The sequence below is a fragment of the Trematomus bernacchii genome, unplaced genomic scaffold (genome assembly GCF_902827165.1).
Source record: "Trematomus bernacchii unplaced genomic scaffold, fTreBer1.1, whole genome shotgun sequence".
In the NCBI taxonomy this organism is placed as follows: Eukaryota; Metazoa; Chordata; class Actinopteri; order Perciformes; family Nototheniidae; genus Trematomus; species Trematomus bernacchii.
In genome coordinates this window covers 1,203,766-1,220,072 of record NW_022987565.1, presented here as the reverse complement: position 1 = coordinate 1,220,072, position 16,307 = coordinate 1,203,766, and the positions used below count along the sequence as shown (strand labels likewise).

The 16,307-nt window shown below is 39.0% G+C and overlaps 1 protein-coding gene across 1 annotated transcript in view; it reads right to left on the bottom strand.

The window, feature by feature from the left end:
- Nucleotides 1–16,307, bottom strand: part of LOC117478586 (IQ motif and SEC7 domain-containing protein 1-like) — a 137,003-nt gene that overhangs the window by 98,072 nt on the left and 22,624 nt on the right. The window lies entirely within an intron of this gene.

Here is a 16,307-nt window from a genome sequence, read left to right as displayed (position 1 = left end):
ACCATAGCAGCAGATTAAGTCTCCCCGTGTCCATTCACTACCTGTCGCACATTAGTGAGAGTTTCTGATGTATGAATAAATCCGGTCAGTATGAGATGAATCATAATGATGTTTTTTAAAGAGGGGTCAGAAGTATGGTCCATAAAAGTCTCCTATCTTTTAAGTGTCCCTTGAACACAACAGGCAGCAGTACACCGGGCAAAGTTGGACTGAATTACTCAGATGTTCTACTTATTAATCTCATTAAAACATGGATTGTGTGTGTTAAAGCATCCCATGCCATCTCATGAAAGAAAAAAACATGGAAGAAACTCCTTGAAAATACAAAACAATCTTAACTTTGTGGTACTTTCATGAGCTTCAAATATTAAACGGTTTGTTTAGGGGACATTTCTATATTTGAGCCAAAGGACAATCTTTCCCTAACCTTTACCAGGTACTTGTTTTACCATCTGGATTGTATGCAGTCTTATATGTGTGCAAATAAATACATTACCAAAAAAGAATTACTGCACGAGTTGTGTAAGAGAAATGTTTTAAGACTTTTTTTGGATAGCATTCAAACAAGATGAACGAATGCAACAAAAAGATGTTCTTCAAGAATTCAAGGTAACACAGGGTAAGTAATTGATATAGAAATGGTCATTTCTGTGGTGAATTATACCTGTAAGTACAATCTGTTTGTGTGGTTCTTGCATGAAAACAGTGGATCTCTTTTTGTGATTCACCGTTCAAATGTTAAGTGCATTCGTTGATTTTTATTTTGCAGTCCACAAAGGAGTAAGTGACCCTAGATCAACATTAAACAATAACAATGCAGTTGCCGCTTATTATTTTTAGACACACTTCACAAAGGTTTGCTAAATCCACACAATGCCTGCTAGTTCCAGCTAGTTCCAGCTTGTTGGAGGCATTATTGAACATCTACACCCATTCTGATGCTAAGTTTTACGGGTTTTATTGCCCATTACTGCTGATTTCTTCTTTTTATATTGGACTGCTTCTCAGAGGGAACCTCGTATCTCTTTCTGCCTTTTCTGTCAGTCTGGTTTAACCACTGTTTAGTTCTCCAATAATCAGCTATCTGCCTAGACCCAATCACGATTTCTAAGGAGATTACAAACATTAAGGTATTGGATGCATATCGTGATTTTAAAGAGAACAAATCTGACCACACAAGATCTTTTCTCTGGAATAATACTTTCAAATGTTCCTCAATTGTCTATGTCTTTGAAAAATGCAAAAGATTCTCCATAATTAAAACAAACTGAGCTGAAGCTGCGAAGGAAACTGGGTCACAGCAGCAGCAGCAGCAGCAGCAGCGACGAACACGAGCTGGCCTGCAGAGATGCTCCAAGTTAACGAAGGATACGAATAAATTACCAGACACCAAACGTATTATTACACCATGTTTACGAGCACTGACAAACAACTCCAGCTCCTGCTCCCAATGCATACACTCTGCATACACTTCTGACTTCCTAACAGGACTCATGGGGACTCACCCTGTGTGCAGGAAAGTGGGTAAATAACCACAAAGTGTCTGTCTCTCTGTCTGTACATGTGACGGGACACGTCCTAATGGAACGTTAGGAAACAGAAAAGTGCTGCTGACGAGGAGGAGAATCTCTCACAACAGGCTAAACAACAACGGGTGAAATATCTATTTGAAACAGACACAAATGAAAGAAAAAGAGACATTTTAAGATGGTTAAAATAAGCTTTGAAAAGACATTTCATTAAAGTTGAAGTAAGTCTCTTGTAATGTTATTTATGGCTTTATACAGTGACTGAGTTTAACGCAGCAGATCACAGCCAATCAATGTTTCAGGCTGCTGCCGTCAGCTTCATGATTATTGATAATAGTAGAGGTTTGTGATCAATTTCATTTCCAGATTTGTATTGGTACACGGATCCCTGCGTAGCTCCTGCATATTAGTGCAGATGCTGGTGTGTGTGTGTGTGTGTGTGTGTGTTAGCACCAGTGAGTCTTCAATGAATGATCAAACGAAGGCTGGAAAAAGGAGTCTTCTTTATTATGGTCCTTGGTCTTGGAATGACCTTCAATCAAGCGTCAAACTGAGGGCACTTGCCTCAATAGCATGTTTTAAATTGAAGTTGTCTGAGGTCCTTACCACCAGCTGCTCTTGCAGTAATAAGTAGTGTACCTTTCTGTCCCAAATGTGCACAATGTAGTGACTGCTTTTCGTCTTTTGTTTACTTAGTTGTGTTCTCTGTATTTTATATGTCTGTGTTATGTGTAATAATGTGTAACGTTGCTGCCTTCTTGGCCAGGTCAGCATTGTAAATGAGATTTTATCTCAATGCTTTTTATCTGGTTAAATAAAGGTTAAATAAAAAAATTAAAATAAATCAAATATATCTAATAGCACATTGGAGTTAGAAGTTACTACATTTATCATAACTCTACTTAACATTGATTCTAGTGAGGAGAAGCTCAATTGGTCGGCCTGAAATGATACTTATAAATGCATTCAAGCACTGTTTTTGTCCAAATTGCAGTGAAATACCTCAAATGTCGTCAAAGGGAGGTTCCTACATACTGTAAGAGAAAGGCAACACTTTTTAATGTCAGGCTGCTACAGTATAGAACAACTCAACATTTTCAGTTGCTATCGCTATAAGGTGTAAAAAATAACACTGCTGATGTTTCAGTTCAGTTTTGATGCTGCGATGAGCTTCATAAGCGAGTTAGCAGCACATGAGTCCTGGTGCAACTAAATGGATTGCAGCAATTTTTAAAGACTGTAACAAATAAAAATGTCCCATAGTGAAAAACCTACAGCTTTTAAGAGCCCTACACTAACGTTAAATGTACTGCCAACATATAAAATGTATGATCATTCTGTCTATACTAGCACAAAACGCTAAATGCTACTTGATAGAGCTCTAAAACGACAGAACCACACAGAGCTAATTGTTGCTAATGTTCAGTAAAGCCTATGTAATGCTAGCTGTAATAAAAAAATATATAAATGAACATGCACATGAAGAAAACACCTATCTTCTATTTCAAATCGCTAATCATATTAATAGAGAATCATCCTGGAACCATATTTTAATTATATATTTAATCCTTTTTTTATTTTACATTGATTGTCTCCACGTCAATTTCAAGTCAAACTTTAGGTCTAAATACTTCATAGATTTTAAAGTAAAAGTGCTTCATGATGACTTGTTTTACGTACTGTAACTAATGTATGTGTTACCTGATATATTTTATAGTCTGGAGTCAATGCTAAAACGACAGATGCAAAATAATAAAATATACTTATAGGATTTCCTCAGCGACCAAACTTTACTGGTACACTCATTTGGGTTGATTGCAGCACATCATTTGGCTCAAGTGCAAAGTGTTTGAGATTATATTTATATTAACTATGGCACATTTAAAGTCAAATCTTATCAGAGATATAATTCACCTGCGCTGAGATGACCTCATGATTACTACAAAGAAGATTTTATCATCCAAAAGCTGTGCAACTGACCCTCTATCGATCCCAAGAAATGTTGACTAATACTTCACATCTGGATAAAACGGGTTACACGTAGCAAACCGAAAACGTGTTTGCAGCTCGTTTTGGATCTTGTAGTTTACTGAATTAATACCTCCTACATTTTTCTACACTTTAACACGACCCACAGAAGCTTCTCTACCAGCAGGAGATCAACACGTCCTTATTTTTTAAACATAACGGTCACATTTCAAACATGTGGTTAAAGTTGTGAAAAGGTCTCAAATCATGATTTTTATTAAAAACAATATTTAAGCCTGACAATATGTACGTGCCACTGTGTCACTTTTCTTTACATATAACAGACGATAAAGGGAAATGGACAGAGGTTTCTCAGGGAACATCATGTTTGTTTCTCCAATCATATTTTCCACGACCACTAGAGGTCGTCGCCGAAGTGTCCTAATAAGCAGCTTGCACTAAAGACCATAGGGTGGGTTCTTTGGTGGAGGACAGTCGGGTATTTTCCCATCATGACATTAGACAAATAAACTGCAGTATCAATCGTGTAATTTATGTGACAACGACTGAGGAACCAGGAACCTAACCTTGGTGTAACACAACTATCAGAATCATATCTCAATGTATTTTGGTACGTACTGCCTCGTAAACATTTGATGTTGATGTTGTCATTAATAGCAGTTATTGCATCTTGGTCCTCACCACTTGTTCTTTTTCATAATGAACAATATCAAATGTTAAATGACTGATGTTGAATAACCTATTCCCTAAAAAGCAACATTTGACGTGTCTCCATAAGACACTGACATGCTCGCAGCAACAAGACCATTCAATTTGTTAATTTCCTACAGCTCTGAGACGACCAGAAAAACACACATTTAAGAAAAAAGATGAAGTGTGATCGAGGATTTGGGGGCAAAGGGGCGTTGGTATAAAGTGAGTATTATTCTCTAGAAAGCTGCTATCAAACAAAAGAAACAAATGAAAAGGATATATAGAAATAAAGGAGGACAATCAAAACAACACACTTTCAAGACATACTTAGGTGGACCTGCATTTGACAGCTTTTTACAAATAAGACGTGCATTTTCTAAATCTTGAACTCTGGTCAGTTTTGAACGGGGAAAAGAAATGCAACTATTTTAAGTTTCTTTTGAAAAAACCTAAAACATCACTTGACTTGTGTTGTAAACCTTTGTGTCTTCGCGCTGCATATAAAACTTTGGATCAGAGCCTTTCACTTCGTGTTCATTTACTGTAAGTAATCAGCCTTTCACTGGTTAAACCCTCACACTCAATATGAGTTTACACACACGGGGAGATTCTCGTAGCACATCTGGAAACAAACGTATTGCTTTTTAATTTACACATTGCGAGAAGAAGCTAAAGACAAAACGGCAAGCTGCTCTATGACGAAAAATATATAGATATACGTTTGAGCGTACGGCTAAAAGATGACTCGATGAAATTGTCAGATTTTTGCTCATACAGCATTTCCTGCTGCTTTCTTTAACTTGGCAGAGCGACAGGAGAATAATACCTTCCGTCTTACTTGGCAATGAGGTTTTTCTCCCCTTCATCTTTCTCTTAATTCACTTGGCACTGAATCAGAAGGATTATTTATTCAATTCCTTCTTTTGGAAGGGAAGTAGGAAGAAGGGTGTCAAAGATTCAGAGTTAAACACACACAGAGATAGTGTAGAGGAGTGACAGCATAAAGAAAATAGATCTAGGAAATGGGAAGAAGACACAAAGGGCTCCACTGTTGGACTTCTGTCCGCTCCTTCATCATCACCTCCTTCATCTCGCAGAGGCGAAGACACTGAGTATGTTTACATGAACTGTAGGGATTATACTTCAGACATTGTGAAACTAAACTGAATGATCCCAGTTTGATTTGAAGCGTGATCATACATGCAGACCAAGCTTCACTCTTCTGAAACGTGACAGTATTTCTGTGTTTTTAATCCACAACCTGATGTTTTACCCAACCAAACCCCTTCGATAAAAAGGCAACAGTTGGGTGTTATAGGGATCATTTCAGTAAACCTACTCACCATTAACGGCAACATTAATCTGCTTTCTGCCTTTGAGTAGTGCGTTTTCGACAGTCAACCACCAAAACTGAGAAATGAGGCCAACAATAAAATGGTAAAAGTTTGCAGAAGTTTCTCTTAGGTCCAACTGAACCTGTTATTGTCCCTTTTTGTGTACCATTTTTTTGTTGTTGACATATTTATGAAGTATTTACTATAAGTGTCAGCTGGAAAAAAATCATCTTGATTTAAATATTTTAATGTAACGTAAAGAGTGAAACGCATACCTAACTATTCAGCTAGGAAAACAGCTATGCTATATGCACATATTTAATTAAGCTAATATGCATACATTTGGTGCACAATCGGCCTCTTTCTGTCCAAATAAGCCGTTGCACCTCGTTGTCAAGACCTGTTGCTCATTATTTAATAATGCCATTTATTTTTCTCTGGTTTTGTTGTTCTTGTTCGAAAGCAATACATAGATGGACGAATCAGCGCTTGGTCTACATGTGGGACTGAATCAGAAGTTTGTACAGATTTCTTTCCCAATCTCATTACCATGTTTATGAAGATAATAACATATTAGATTGATTTTAAATAAATCAGGTTGTTACTTCAATATGATCACATAAAGATATTGCCTTAACGCTCATCACTATGGTGTGCATGTAAACATACTCATACCAACTTTCATCCTGATGTCCTTTTATTACCTTTGAGGACTCTTGCAGCTGTGTGTGTGTGTGTGTGTGTGTGTGTGTGTGTGTATGTGTGTGTGTGTGTGTGTGTGTGTGTGCACTGTACATATTAGGCACCAGGGTTCTCCCTAAAACTGGAAACAGGGGAAGCACTTCAAGTGTTTTCTCTCTGACACTTACTTACTTTAACTCAGGTGCCACAAGTGTAGAAAACCTCAATGTGCATGTGGACCTGCAGAAGCCTGCTTAAACTCTAAGTATACTTAGCACCAAGCTAGTTAGCATGATTGTTGTACATCTTTTGCTATGAAATCTACATCAAACTATGTTCTTATTTCTGGCAATTTGGCACCAAAAGAACTTCCTCTGAGGTCAAACTAAGCAACACTTCTATCCTCTTTTTTACTCCACTGGTTCATGCTAGCTGCTGCTTTCACTCCCTCCAGTGTTTCAGAACATTAGGGTGCAAGAAGATTGTTGAAACAAGAACAATAACCAGTCATAAGGAGAACCCTGGTAGCAGTATGCAGGGACGGTCTACAGAAGACAGAGCAGGAGACAGAATCAAATGACTCCACTCACAGAATAAACTCTGGCTCATGAACAAACCCTTTCAGAGTTTCGTCCCACCAGAGGAGTCTTCAGTCCTTCGCTCCGAACAGTTTGGTGTGATGTGGTGAGGACATGCTGTGACAACACACCCTGCTCAGACAGAGTCCTCCAGCGCTACCTGCTGATGTTTGGATGCTATCGTGGTGATGTTTTGTACGGCCCCGGAGCATATTGTTGGTTCGAGTGCTGCAGCCGTCTGCCTCGGGCTCGGGAACAGCGGGGTCATGGCTTCATGCTCGGACAGGGGAGGGGAAAACTGTTAAAGTCCACGTTCAAACCCAAACTAGGAGACGAGGGAAGAGAGGAGGTCTGAGTTTGATCTCAGAGACTGTCCGGCGTGCTGACATTATGCACAAAAATGCAGACTCATTGCTGACGTTCAGCTGAGTCACTGCGGGCCGAAGCAGGTTTGAACGTCGTCTCCAGGTGGGTCAGAGTCAGTCCTGTTGGTTAAAAGCTGCAACGCAACTCGTACTGTCCAACACAGGAGGTCGTTTTTTCTAATATGAAAATTTGACGCCAAAACAAAAGAGTAAAATTGGATCTGCAGAAAAGCTAGCTTCATGGTTTTCTTTTATAAGGTTCTTATTGTTCACAAGAAATTGCAATCAACCTCGGACTTTAATTTTCTGAACAAACAAGCCTTCAAACTGAAAACCTTATTCATGAAGAACCTCCATTTTGTTTTGTTGTTCTGTGATGATTTAGTTTTTACCCCACAAGTGTCATTTTCTTGCTTTTTCATGATCAAAAGGGCAGAGAAATAAAGAGACAGAGACAGCCATGGAGGATATTTTGGGGGGGGGGGGGGGGGGGGTTTGTAATCACCCCCTCGATTTACCGAAGAGTCGGGGTGAGGCAGGGGATTGGCTCACGGTCGCCCCTGGTTACCTAGAGGAGGGGCTACTGCACTCGGAGGCGGGGCAACAGAACTGATGGGCGATGTCGTCGTCTTCCTCCTCTCTGAGAGACAGACAGACAAACAGACGAGAGACAAAGAGAGAGAGGAAGAGAAGCAGGAGAGGAGAAGTAGAGAGGAAGAGGGAGAATGAGAGAGGATGAGGAGCAGGAAAGTAGAAGAAGAAGCAGAGAGGAAGAGGAGCAGGACAATAGAAGACAAGATTAATAGGAAGAAGGAGAATGGTTGAAGAAGAATAGGGTAAGAAAGGAGGGAGGACAAGAAGAGCAGTGTGGTGATGGGTTTTTAGTTTAGAGTTGCAGTACTGCAGCAGGCCACCAGGTGTCAGTGTTTACACATCACTAAATATAAAGTGACCTTCTGAGTTTGACTTCCTGTGGCGGAGGTGAAGCAGCGTTCCTCCATCGCCTCGGGGCTCAATTCATCTCACAATTGATAAAGTCACTCAACTCACTTCTTGTTTTGAATGTTTTGCGTAGGGGACCGGACAGTGAAGAGGGACGATGGTGTGATATGGATGATGGAGGAAGCTAGACCATTTTGAGATTTATTGCGAAGAATGCAAATGCAACATTTATTTATAGTCTTATAACTTTTTCTTGTTTATTCTTTAAAGAAACTTTTGTTATACTTATATATGATTTGAACAAACAAGTTAAGCAAAGATTACTAATAATTCAACCTTTTTAAAGCAGAGATACATCTCAGTGCTATGTGTCTGTTTTCAGTAGATGTATCATTGTGCTTTTAAAAGACACTGTGGCTGAACACAGCTTATGCATTATAATATAATAATACTGATTTCACAGACAAGTGTCCGGAGTTTTTATCACTTTACATTTTTAGAAAATTCAGTGTTAAAAATATTGTATTAATCTCAAGGTTCAAGGTTCTTTATTTAGTCATACGAACAGCTACAGTGTAGTTAAGCCGATGAACATCTTGTGTCACAGGCTTCTCCAACAGAGCAACACAAAACACAGAAAAATATAGTGCAAGTAAATAGTAAATTAAAAGAAAAATAGTTTTAAAAAAGTGAAGTAGTGAAAGATCTCTGATCTCTGATGTTCATACACAGTTTAAAGTGATGCTGCTGAAGAATGAGAGGTCATGTCACCAGCAGCATGTTAGTCACGTGCAGTATCCCTCTGTGCAGTGTGTGTGTGTGTATTTATGCACAACACCCTCTGAAAATCTCCCTCCCTCTGGTGACTCACCCACTCTCAGCCCTAACACACACACATACACACACACACACACACACACACACACACACACACACACCACACACACACACACACACACACACACACACACACACACACACACACACACACACACACACACACACACACACACACCGCCCCTTCACAGACTTTATTGAAATAATCCTCCCTCACTTTGTATCTTTAAAGTTTCACTTTTAAATGTGTCCCCGTGGGGCCTTTTAAGAAACACACACACACCTTTGATTGTTGTCAAATAGCAGGAGTTCTGTTTACACTGAAGAATCCCTCGAGACCTCGTGTGATTAAACTATTTACCCTTCAGCTTTAAGAGGAGCTGAACATATTGAGACTTTTATTACATTACATGTTACTTGTTAGACACTTTTATCCAAAGCGACTTACATACTCAATACTGTGGGCAATCCCCCCAGGAGCAATTTGGGGTGAAGTGTCTTGCCCAGGGACACAACGACATGCTGACTGCAGTGGGACTCGAACTTGCTATCCCCTTATTCGAAGTCCAGCACTCTATCCACTGAGCCACAGCCGCTATGTTTATAAATAAAAACACATTTATTTAGTGTTTTAACATTTGAGTTTTTCTACTTTTTTAATAAATTGTATTTACTTTTGTTGAATCAACTGTTGATCTTTTTTTTTAAATGTGATTCAGGTTACAGTTTCTACTTTTAATATGATATTTTTTGTTAATTGCTTGTGTTTTTGGTTTGATCTAAAAGTGCAATAGAGTGCCGCAGTGACGCGTCCTAAAACCCGGAAGTAAGTTAGTATTTTACCACTTCCGGTTCCTTCGACAAAAAGCAATGCATTTTCTTCATAGGATTTGGGGAAATAGGTGGAAATAAGGTACTGATGGTTGACACACATTGAAGAGACAGATCACGTTTTGTTCAGCCGGATAATCTCCACATGTCTACCCTACTTTTATAATTTCCGAATCATAAATCTAATCGATAGATTTATGATCGATAGATTTATGATTCAATGTGTCTCAACCACAGACCTTATTTCCAGCTATTTTCCAAAATCCTATGGAGAAATTGCATTGGTTTTTGTCGAAGGAACCGGAAGGAGTTTACTTCCGGGTTTTAGGATGCGTCACTGTGGCACTCTATACACATTTAGTTTAGCGTGAAATTTGATACAATAATATTGAAAACACTGTTGTGTTAATGTGTATTTATAAAGGGGGGGAAATGTTTTGTTTTTGTATTAAAGATCACTTCAAGATGCATCACTGCCCTCTGCTGTTAAACAAATAGCAGCATAACCAAATCTGTAACTATAATATTATAAAGTTCCTTTTTCCATTTCTGTGGAGCAACATTGTCATAGAGTTTTTTTTATTTTTATCAGGATACCTTTAGAAGCAACACCTGAAATAAACACCTGCATCATCAGCAACTAGAAATAAAGAATCTAATTAAAAATAAGTAATAAAACCTATTTGAATAATGCCAGCGTTGCGTTATTGGTTCTTATATTGGCCTGTTTATGGTGATTGGCTTCAAGATGGTTTGTTTCAGAGCAGCATGGAGGATGTGGGGGAGAGCGGGATGGAGAGAGAGAGAGAGATGTGATGGTGTTCAGGGGGGAAGGTGGAGGAGAGAGGAGCGACTGGAGCAGCTGCTTCACCTTCAGGATTGATTCATGTGTGTGTGAGAGAGAGAGAGAGAGGGGTAACATAATATAACAGGTTATTACAGCACTAAAGAGGGAGGCAAGGAGGGGGAGAGAGCAGGTGAGGCTTCATGTGACGACAAAATGCATTGAGAGCGAATTTGACAAACTAGAGAGTTTATTTTGACAACAGGAAAGCTAGAAGGATTCTCTTTTGTAAGTTGAGACAACAGTCTATCTGTCATATTTTCATGTTCATATAATAATCTAAATGCAGAGATTTAGGACCCGAACATTAGTTGATGAATTGATCAGGTCGTATTTCAGGATATGTAGTGTCTATTTTGTAATAATGACAATACATCAGGTATTTTTGCAAGACCTAATATCAGTAATCAATCAAACATAACAAAAGTTCCCAGAAATGTTTGCCTTTTTTATTTTTATTTTTTTAAAACCAAAGTTATTTAACATTATGAATCCAAGATATGGATATGATCTTCATTTTTTGGCAGATTACAAACCAATTTGAGAGACCTACTGTACTGTACCAGAGTTTGTATATTACCCTCAAGTCAATAAAAGCAATTTGGTTTCCTATTGTAACTCGATCATTTATGGGCTATGATATATTATCAGACTCAAACATAAAAATATACATTTCCCATTATTGGCCTTTAGTGTATAGGCCTGATATATATGTAGTGCATCCCATGGTTAACATCTGTGTCTTTTGTCCCGAAGGTATCATTTGGATGAAACATTAAGTCAGACTCATGCTGAAAACATCAGTTTGCCATGTTAACATAACAAGCAACCGTAAAAAAAAGTCAGGTATGTTTAGAAATCATGACGTGTGTTAAATTCGCTCTCAATGCATTTTGGGGTCACTGCTCTACCTGCTGGATAAGGTCTGAGGGAGGCTACCAGGGGCAGTGTGGAGGGTGGAGGCAGAGCGGGGGTAAGTGGGTGAGGCTGGGTGAAGGGGGACTCTGGCCCTTACCTTGCCTGCTCGTGGTGCTTGGCGGGGGGCAGGGCGCAGGGAGGCTTGGGCAGGCGGAGGCGCGCGGGACAGCAGTACTGATGGTAGGTGGCGTGGCTGTTAGGAGGTAGGCTGGAGGAGTAGAGAGAGGAGGAAGAGGAGGAGGAGGTGGAGGAAGGAGTGGTGATGCTAGTAGGGTTGTTGGAGGAACGACAAGAGGTGTTGGTAGTAGAACAGGTAGTGGAGGAGGAATAAGACCTGACAGAAAGGGATAGAAAGAGAGAGAGAGAGAGAGAGAGAAAGATGAGAGCGGGGGCAGAGGGAGAAAGAGAAAAAAGAGAGAAAAATAAAGTCAAGAGAGAAACAGAGAAAGGTAGACAACAACAACAACAGACAGGCACACATAAACAAACACCATTAGCACAGTTAGCATTACAGCACACTATCAGCATTAGCTTAGCACACAGTATTAATAGCAGCATGTAGCAATTAGCATAGAAGTATGGCTAGTGGTGTTAAAGCAAAAAAAGCACATTTAATTTTTATAAGCGTTAGCTTAGCACACAATAAAAAACAACAGCATAGCAATTAGCACACAACTAACACTCTTAGCTTTATCTTACCACGTTAGCATAACCTTAATATAAATGGCAGACAAAAGTTAGTATATAGTCTTAAATTCTCATACTTTACCAGCATACAACATTAACAATCACAAGAGTTAGCTTAGCAGTTAGAACACACAATATCTTAGCTTATGGTTACACACATTCAATGTCGGCCGTTAGCACTAGCAGTTAGCATCACAGCAGTACATGTATAGTGTACAGTGAGTCAGGAGGGGGAGGATGATGCACACATAAAGATAGTTTACTGAACTCTCAGAGGGACAGGGGAAGGCCTAATGGTATCCTTAGGTCGTATCCTGCATGCTAACGCTGATGAGCTGTTTCTCTATATGGCTCTTTCATCACCAAATGACAGTCTTCCAGTGTTAGGCTGCTTTTTACTGACTGTCTCATCCAGACTAGATACAGGACCATGAACGCTGCTCTCCTCGATGTCTGTCATGGGCCTTGACTGAACCTGCGACCTTGCAGCTAAAGGATGGTCTCGCTAACCGCTGGCTGAACCCTGTCACCAGGCTAATTACCAATCTGTCACTGAGGAGATGTGTGAAGAAGAGTCAAACTGGGTGCACCAGCATGTCACAGCATGTTTCCTCAGCAAACCTCACTGTAATAAAGCTGAAGGTCACCATGTGATGCTTTAATCATATTTATACTCCGTACTTGAGTAGGCTACAGTACAGTATATTCCACTACTGCCAGAATCTCATCATTTTTACTGAAAAGACAGACTGGTTTACAGAAAGTTTATAATATAACAGTAGGCCTACAACATTTGTCTTTTGAATATACAGTGTGAACATATTTACTTTGCAAAAGAGCTTGCTACATGACAATCAATTAGTATAGTAAAATGACAGTTTGCAAGCTAACTAGCTAGTTTTCCTTTCCTGATAACTCCTTAAAACAAAATGCCAGGAGAGAATTAGCGGCACAGAATAAAGGGGAAACTGAGAAAATCTAAAATGTTATATGTGATGTTACATTTGACCACTAGTTTTCTTGACTTTTGGAGGTCTTCCCTACAAAAAAAGCTCATCAAAGTGAGAACAAAATGTAACTTAACGTCTACAGCGTGTGTGTGTATTTTAACCTGAGGCCAACTGTAAGCCCTGTGTAAAATATTTAAAATATCAAACAAAGTATAACCAGCTCTGGTCGTCCTGTAACTTTCTTGTGTTTATACACGTTCATCTGCAAAGTTTTTTCTGCCAACATGGTGAAAGTCAGCTGTAACGTTCCAACACAGATCCCAGAGCAGCCGGCTGCAGATCAGCCTGAGGAGCTTCCTCCACGCTTCACAGAGCGGAGACCTTATTCCTCACATTTCATCCCACTCGTTGTGATGTGACAGTTTGCTGGTCCGCTGCACACTCACTGTCACTGTGTATCGCTGCAGGCATGATGTATGCGCCACTGCCTGGGTGCTCGCTGTGATACAGTGCCGAGCACAGTGTAAATCCCGTTTGATATTCACAGACTTAACTGATTGTAACGTCCTGCTGACCCTCTGTGCTGGTGTGAGTTTATATAACACCAGCTGTGTGTCTCTGCACTGAATTCATCTACATTTATTCTACATGGTGGAAGGAATTATTCTGAGGTTGCTACTCTTCGGATAGAGTTAACACTGACAAACTGGAGCCTAGAAATATTCAGTATTATTAGATTACTATTCAGGCCTTAGTTTTGGTTCATAAGGTGAAACATTTCACAATAGGCTTACTAGGAAAACGGAAAACATCTATACGTACTACACTGTACGAAAGCATTGTAGTTAAATAAGTTGGTGCAAGACTTCCCACCTGAAATTAAAAAACAATGCTTCTGCAAAAATAATTTTAAAATATATTTTTTAATTATCGAAGCCTCAGCTTTCTTTTCCGTTGTAAACAAAAAGTATAACCATGTATAACAGATAATAATTCATTCATGAACCTTGACATTTCCAAGGGTTGTGTTCGTTTCAGAATTTTCCAATTTCAGAATTGACCAATAGCTAATAACTTTAACTGAAAATAAGGACTCACTTACAAAAAGTAACAGTACACAATATGTCTTCTGAATATACCGTATCAACATATTGTCCCCTTAGCAACTGAGCAAAAGAGCTTGCTAAGTGACAATCAATTAGTATTTGCTAGTAAACTGACAGTTTCCAAGCTAACTAGGTATATTTTCCTTTCCTCATGAGAATAAAACACCAGAAGAGAATCAAGCCTAAACCCTATTCTGCAAGGGTGCATGGATACATTGAGCTGTGACAATATCTGGTGTGACTAGCCTGTTAATACACAGAGGAGAATACCAAACCACAACAAGACACAAACACCAAAGAAACCCTATATTCCTTTACCATGCTGTAACAGAATTTGAGACCTAAAAATTGGGAACTTCTGCATTTAGGGTAAAAAGTCCTTCTTTCTTACTGTCTTTCTCCCCATTTTAACCTACTTCTTTCTCTCTGTCCTCAGCAAATAAAAAAGAACCTGTCCTCTTCCCCCCCCTCACTCTCTTTCTCAGTGAACCAGTTGTATTAGTATGGAGTGAGCGAGCTGCTACCACTGCAGAGCGAGCTGGAGCCATTCATTACCATACTGCTCCCACACTGCAGAGGGCGAGAGACACTGATACATACAGAGAGGAAGAGAGAGAGAGAGGGGGAGACTTGTGCTGCAGAATGTGACACAGGTCAGACCGCCATCATCTGTTATTTTTAGATCAATAATCCATACATCACTGTCAAATTAGTGCTTCGTCGGTCTCAATACTCTAAAGTAATCACGTCACGATGGAGGTTATCGATCGCCTCAACTTCACACTTTTCATATCACTACTGCTCATGTTTCTTTAAAATTGATGTCAACCATCCTGGTGAGATGATCGTCTCAAAGAGAAAAGGGGTTCCTCTTTATGTTTGCCAACAGAGGGCACTCAAAACACAGTAAGTGTTTAATGAACTACACTTAATGATATATTTACAAAACAAAACATTATAGGAAAATCCCGTTTGTTATCTACAGTCAGATGAAAGAATGTATCAGTTTCCTTTGTGTTCCTGCGCCTATTGCCTTCAAAGTTGTGGTTTCTACCTGGAAAATAAGTTGTCAAACCTGAACTGAATCACACATTGTAAAAGGTTAAGAATAAACGCCACCTCAAAGTGTGTTTGCTTGTAAGTCGTCAAAAATAAATAAAGTTTTATATTCTGCCTGTAAATTGAGGCGGCTCTCCAAGCTGTCAGGAATGCAACATTAGTTACTTTCCACCATTTGTAATCTTCCAAAATGGTGACCCCAGTTTCAAACCCTAACATTTTTCAATTTTAAAGCAATATATTGTATTTGTGTTTAAGAACTGCACTGACAATCATTTCATCATCTGACAGAATTTTCTAAGGTATTACCAATTACATTTTTGATCGTAAACCTCTTTAAAGGAAAGAAAAACTAATTAACTTAGTCTCACTTTTTGTATTGTTTAAGCATTTTTACTCCAGTGTTACTATAAGTATTTAAGTACTTCTTCCACCACTGGATACAAGAAGTATCTGGATACACATCGTACACACCGTGTTATCAACCATTACAGATGGATGGATGAGTAGTGCTGCTCTAACAGCTGTTATGTAAAAAACAAAATAATATAATAATTATGCTCAGTGCCTGTGTGTACAATCACGCTGTATCATTTCAAAATGTCAAAGAGCTTATGTAAGCACTGAATATGGCACTCCAGGTGTGTGTGTGTGTGTGTGTGTTTGTGTGTTTGTGTGTGTGTGTGTTTCAGTGTGTGAAAACCATGGTTTGATTCAGCTGTACTATATGATATACCACAATTTACTCAAAAATTAAGCTTGACATACTTGGTATCTTTGGAGAGTTTGGTCCCTCAATAAAATGTTAAATACAGTTCTGTTGATTTGAACACGTTTGGACAAATTAAAGTTTGAAAAGCTACATTAACAGCATAATGAAATAAACATTTAGTGCTATATGCTACAAAACATCTTAACTAATTTTAAATATTTAAAATCTGCTGATATTTACTGAAGATTTTTC